Consider the following 7,274-nt stretch of genomic DNA (forward strand, 5'->3'; position numbering starts at 1 on the left):
GCCAGGGTTGGAGGATCTGAGCTACAGGGAGAGGCTGAACAGGCTGGGGCTGTTTTCCCTGGAGCGTCAGATGCTGAGGGGTGACCTTATAGAGGTTTATAAAATTATGAGGGGCATGGATAGGATATATAGGCAAAGTCTTTTCCCTGCAGTCAGGGAGTCCAGAACTAGAGGGCATAGGTTTAGGGTGAGAGGGGAAAGATATAAAAGAGACGTAAGGGGCAACTTTTTCACGCAGAGGGTGGTACGTGTATGGAGTGAGCTGCCAGAGGATGTGGTGGAGGCTGGTACAATTGTAACATTTAAGAGACATTTGGATGGGTATATGAATAGGAAGGGTTTGGAGGGATATGGGCCAGGTGCTGGCAGGTGGGACTAGATTGGGTTGGGATATCTGGTCGGCATGGATGGGTTGGACCGAAGGATCTGTTTCCATGCTGTACATCTCTATGACTCTATGACTGCCAAACCTGCCTTTTTACTAGATTGTACTTCTATCCATTTGTCATAAAATGATGGGTTATCATGAAATTCAGTTGATACATGTCAGAACACGATTGATACATGTCAGCTTTGCTCTGAGCAATCCAGTCAATTCCATTCCCTCACTCTATCTCCATTGTACAGTAAATCTGTTTCTCTTAGCCATCCAATTTCCTTTAGAAAGCATTCTTTGTCTTCACCTGCACAACCTTTGGCTGTATCAAGTTCCATGTCAGTATCATCCAACACATTAAAAAAAAAAGTGTTCCCTCATATCACCTTTGTATTTTACTCCAAATCTTCAATCTGTGTTCACTAGCTCTAGTACCATCAGAATTTTTTTTGTTTGCTTTATCTAAAAACTTGTCATAATCTTTTGCAAATTATTAAATCTTTGTTCAAACCCCACTGCTTCAATTAGGTCAGCTTTCCCAACGTAACTTTGTGGTTGAAATCCCTCATCCCGAGAGCCGATATTTCCTGCTTATCACATACAACATAAAAGACTTGAGTTTTTTGTGCAAGTAACCAAAAAGATTGATGAGGGCAGAGTGGTAGATATTGTTTACGTGGACATCAATAAAACCTTTGACAAGGTTCTGCATGAGAGACTAATTAATAAAGTTAGATCACATGAGATGCAGGGTGACCTTTTAAATTGGATACAAAATTGGCTTGATGATAGGAGACAGAGGGTAGTGGTAGAGGATTGTTTTCCAGATGTAGGCCTGTGACCAGTGGTGTTCCACAGGGATCGGTAGTAGATCCACTTTTGTTTGTCATTTACAAAAACAATTTGGATCAGAATTTAGGAGGCATGGTTAGTAAATTTGCAGATGACAACCAAAAATCGTGGTATTGTGGACAGTGAAGGTTATCTAAGATTACAGAAAAGTCTTGATCAATTGGGTCAATGGGCCTAGGGAGTGGCAGATGGTGTTTAATTTGGATAAATGTAAGGTATTGAATTTTGGTAAAACAAACAAGGGTGGGCCTTAAAGAAATGATGGTAGGGCGTCAGATACATAATTCTTTGAAATTTGTGTCACAGGTAGACAAGATGGTTGAGGCAGCATTTAGCATGCTTGTCTTCAATACTAGATCTTTGCATAAAGAGAGTTGGAATGTCATGTTGAAATTGTACAGGACTTTGCCGAGTACCCTTCTGGAGTACTATGAGTTCTGATTTACCTGCTGTAGGAAGGTTATCATGAAATTGGAGAGGGTTCAGAAAAGATCTACTAGGACTTTGCATGGAATGAAGGGTTTGAGTTATAAAACTAGGCTGGATAGGCTGAGACCTTTTTCATTGGAGCATAGGAGATTGAGGTGGCATGTTATAAAGGTTTATAAAATCATGAGGGCCAGAGATAAGGTGAATAGCAAGGGTCTTTTCCCCAGGGTGGGAGTGTTCAAAACTACGGGGCATATTTTTAAGGTGATAGGAGAAAGGTTTAAGAAAAGGATACGAGAGGCAATTTTATTTTTGAAAAAACCAGGTTAGTTTGTGCATGGAATGAACTGCCAGAGGAAGTGGTCGATGCAGGTACCGTTACAATATTTAAAAGACATTTGGACAAGTATATAAATAAGAAAGGAAGGTTTGGAGGGGTATGGACCAAATGCAAGCAAGTGGGACTAATTTAGTTTGTGAATATAGTTGGTGTGAACTAGTTGGACCAAAGGGTCTGTCTCCATGCTGTACAACTCTATAACTTAACTGCAGCCATCCCAGTTTGCTGCGAGCAAACACACAATATAAATACCAACTTATTTCCATTTTTATCAGTTCTGAAGGATGGTCACCGGATCCAAACGTTAACTGTTTTAGATTAGATTAGATTAGATTAGATCATTTTACAGTGTGGAAACAGGCCCTTTGGCCCAACAAGTCCACACTGACCCGCCGAAGCGCAACCCACCCATACCCCTACATTTACCCCTTCACCTAACACTACGGGCAATTTAGCATGGCCAATTCATCTCTCCTGACTGCCAGACCTGCTGAGTTTTTCCAGCAATTTGTTTTTGTTTCTGCTTTGCTGCCTCCGCAATTCTTTTGGTTTTCCACTTTTAACATGTTGTAGTGAAGATTCTGGTTCGTCTGGATTTTGAATACAGGTTTGAGGGGAGGAAACAAACCACATTTTGAGCAGTTTAACAGTTCTTTTATGCACATAGCCTGCCTCCATTTCTACATGTCTTATTCTCCACTGCACTTGTTTGAATAACTTATTGAAACCTTTGTAACAAACCCATTCCTATTGCTAGGCAGAATCAAAAGCAGCAACCAGCCATAGGATATACATGTAGAAACTGTTGGAACTGTCCGTACCCTGAATGTTACAATTCAATTGCATACATAACAAAATGCATCCAAAACAAAATCACCACAAAAACATCTTGCAAAATATTTTCACTCAATGTTGTATGCACATCCTCCATATTAGTCCCAATTTCATACCTGCACAAGCGGCAACATCAAAGTTTCTATATCACCAATGGATGTGATAAGAAAAGTAAAAGAAGTCTATATGTAGCTTTATGTACGCATGCCTGCATAATTTCCTTGATTAAACCAAATCAGAATAGGATTCACATTTTGAGTGCAAATATAAACTACTGCTCATTTTAGAAGGCTGAACCAGACAGGGCTGGCCGTACTCCATAGTGAAAAGCTAATATTCGGACAATTTACAACACGGGCTCCACTTACGAAATCAAAGTGTCACCTGTAGAGTTGCATTGTAACTCTGAAGCCTAACACAAAAGAAGCACAGTAAACATTAACAAATGTTGCATTGTTATAAATAAGGTGAAACATATGAAGCAAGTAGAATAATATTTACTATTATTCTCAGGACGTGGGTGTCACTGGAAAGTCAGAGTATACTACTCTCTAGATGCGTCAGGTGTAACTTTTTGAACCATTGAGTGGCTTACTTGATCATTTAGTGCAGCAGTTAGGAGTAAAACATTTTGATTTTGGACTGAGTCAGATTAAGTTAAGGATAGGTAGATGGTAAGATAAGGAGTAAAAGGATGCTCACTTCAGACACCAAGAGTGGAAAACCTAGGAGTATACAGAAAATGTAAATGTTCAAATAAGGAAAAGTAGCAATGTGAAAAGACAGCATGAAAGAAGTAAAAGTAAATGGCAAGTAAAAATCAAGGAACATGGTGACTGATACAATATTTCATGTATTTTATTAATGGGAGGACATGGCTGATGGGTGTTTATACTCCTGGGACACTGCTATCAGTAGTGTCCTAAGGTCACCTTACAGTACAGCAGTAGTATCACTATCCCTGAACTGACACCTGGGTTCAACTCCTACCTGCTCCAGAGGTGTGTAATAACATCTCTGAGCAGGTTGATTAAAAAATTTAAAACTCCTGGGTAGAAAAGATAAAGCAGACACTTTTTAAGCCCCTTCCCCCTCTCTCTGATCCCCTTCATCTCTGACTATAGTTTGCGTTGCCCATAATGCACTTTGCATATTAATGTTGAAAAATAAAGAAGAAAAAAAGTGGGGTACTTTAGGGCCCTCTTGTGGTGCAGTATTGTCCCTACCCCTTGACTGGGTGACCCAGGTTCAAGTCTCACCAGCTCCGAAGGAGTGTAATTACTTCTCTTTGAACAGGCTGATTTAAAGAATAAGTTGTTATTACTTTTTTTCCAAAACAGTGAGATTCTCCATGGCTAAGTACTCAGCTCCTTGCTATTTGCAGCTTATATTAAAGATTTAAGAATCAAATTCAGGATACTTGACAAAGATCTCTGTAGATGATGCAAAAATTGGCTATCCGGTTAACAGTGAAAAGGAAAGCTTTAAACTGCAGGAAGGTATAAATAAGTCTGCTTCTTGATTAGAAATGTGGAGAAAGGAATTCAATACTGTCAAGAGCATTGTCGGTTGGAAGGTGCGAGACAAGGGAATACCGTACTATTTATTTCAAGACATTTTATGCTGCTTTAATTAAACATTGTAAATATCAGTCACCTATTAGTGATGACCAATTCTTCAGAACTACCAGACATTTTAAAACTACTGATTGAGCTAGAGCAAGCTTAAACACAAAACTAATGACCAAGGTTTGCTATAATTATTAGCAGCTTTCAGAGTAGAAGTCGACGCATTGGTAGTATGTGGAACATCGAGCTGCTGCCTGGCTATGCAGTTGAGAGAGATTATTTGCTCATGACCCTCCAAAACAGCAGGATTCCAATACATAAAATATAAGACCTACCTAATTAAAAAATGCAATTCCTGTTGGACATAGCTCTAAATTCTGGGGAAAAAAAGTTCCAACTCCTTAGAAATTCAAGTCCAAAGAACTGATATAGGCTGAATCTCTGAATTGATTTCCAACCAGTATCAGTGAACACAGATGAAACTTTAATATGTTTCAGTCACACTCCAAATTCTGCCTCTATTTTAATTTTTAAAACATTCTCCTGTTCAAATCTGTGTGCTCACTTATCCATTCCACGGCAACCTCTCCAAACCTAGTCAGCTATGTTAGCATTTGGACAAATTGGTCACCTGAGTTTGAGAGATCAAGTCCCCATCCATAACATTAGGCAAAAATCTATGCTAACACTCAAATGCAATATTAAGGGAATGCTACACCATCTTCAGGTTGAGACATTAGAAGCAAAGGACCTGTCTGAATGTAAAGATTCCATGGCACTTAACTGGAGTTAGCTCTGGCCAATATTTATCCCTCAGTTGACATCACAAAAGATAAGTTACTTCGCTGTTGTGGAGGTTTCTGATACCAGTGATTCCAGTTCAGATATATTCTAGTGGCTGTAGTCTTGTGGTTGTTAAACGAGGTAGTGAATTTGAGCCTTTTGATTTTTAAACTCAAGAGTTCATCCAACCTTTATCTTGTGCACCTATTTCCTTCTACTACTGTTTCTTCATCTCTGGAATACCTTTCCTATATCACTACACTCTTCCTTGATGTTAGTTTTTTGAAATCCACCTCTTGGATTAAGCATTGGGTTGCTTCTCAGGAAAAAGATACCATAAAAATCAAGTTTTATTCAGAAAATTCTTTGGCTTTGCTCAACCAAGCTCATCCTTTCATTAACTTGATAACTGCTCAGAAAATATTTCCTTTAATTATGGTTAGAAAACTATTTGGTATTCTCAGATGAAACTGAACAATTATTACACACTAATAATTTTGCACAACTGCCGAAGACAACAGATATTGGAACTAATTAGTTGCTGGATAACTTGCAATTCAATTTTAATATCTGCTTACTAAGTTGATTACTTGAAGCCCCAAGCAATTTGTGTGCAGTCTGCATGAGACCCATACCTCATCCAAGACAAGAATTGATTCATACAGAGCTAATAGATAGCACCATTGTTATTGATTAGAATGTCTAAACATAAATTTGCAAAGGTAGAGGGATCGTTGTAGAAAAATAGAAGCAAATGGTAAAGTTTAAAATAGTACAGCAAGTTTTCTTTTATTCATGAGTTAGACCAGAGTGTCCCTAGCCAGGATCACATTTATTGTTTTTCCCAGTTGCCCTTGAGAAGTTGAAGAGCTGCCTTCTTGAACCACAGCAGTCCAGGTTGTTGTTGGGAAACCGACAATGCCATTAAGTAGGGATTTCCAGAATTTTGACTCCATGGCACTGAAGGAACAGCAATATACTTAAAAGTCAAGATAGAGTGGTTTGGAGGGTAACTTGCAGGTGGTGGTGTTCCCATGTATCTGTCACCATTTATCCTTCAAAATGGAAGTAGCCGTAGGTTTGCAAGATCTTCTCAAAGGAGTGTTGGTAAATGAAAAGGAAAGAAATGATGGTTGCAAAGACAGGAGATTTTCCACAAATTCAGTAATATGGTGAAGCCATCAAACAGGACTACTTGCAAGCCAAACACCATAAGCAGCAAGTGATAGATATAGCAAAACGATTCTACAACCATCGGATCAGATCTAAGCTCTGCAGTCAGAGATGTATAGCATGGAAACAGACCCTTCGGTTCAACTTATCCATGCCAACCAGATATCCTAACCTAATCTAGTCCCATTTGCCAGCACTTGGCCCACATCCCTCTAAACCTTTCTTATTCATATACCCATCCAGATGCCTTTTAAATGTTGTAAATGGACCACTTCCTCTGGCAGCTCATTCCATACACGTACTACCCTTTACGTGAAAATTTTGCTGCTTAGATCCCTTTTAAATCCTTCCCCTCTCACCTAAACCTAGGCCTTCTAGTTCTGAACTCCCCCACCCCAAGGAAAAGACCTTGTCTATTTACCTTATCCACACCCCTCATGATTTTATAAACCTCTATGGTCACCCTTCAGCCTCCAATGCTGCAGGAAAAACAGTCCCAGCCTATTCAGCCTCTCCCTATAGCTCAATCCTCCACATCCAGTTGTGAACGGTGGTGGTGATCAAACAATTCTTTGGAGGAGGAGACTCCACAAATATCCCCATCCTAAATGGAAATTCCCAGCACGTCAGTGCAAAAAAGATAAGGTTGAAGCTTTCACAGCAATCTTCAGCTGGAAGTGTTGATTCAATGATTCCTTTCTGCTGTTCCAATGGTCCCCAGCATTACAGATACTAGCTGAAAATGTGTTGCTGGAAAAGCGCAGGTCAGGCAGCATCCAAGGAGCAGGACATTTCGGGCATGAGCCCTTCTTCAGGAATGAGGAAAGTGTGCCAAGCAGGCTAAAATAAAAGGTAGGGAGGAGGGACTTGGGGGAGGGGCGTTGGAAATGCGATAGGTGGAAGGAGGTTAAGGTGAGGG

This window comes from Chiloscyllium plagiosum, chromosome 2, assembly GCF_004010195.1.
Source record: "Chiloscyllium plagiosum isolate BGI_BamShark_2017 chromosome 2, ASM401019v2, whole genome shotgun sequence".
Taxonomy (NCBI): Eukaryota; Metazoa; Chordata; class Chondrichthyes; order Orectolobiformes; family Hemiscylliidae; genus Chiloscyllium; species Chiloscyllium plagiosum.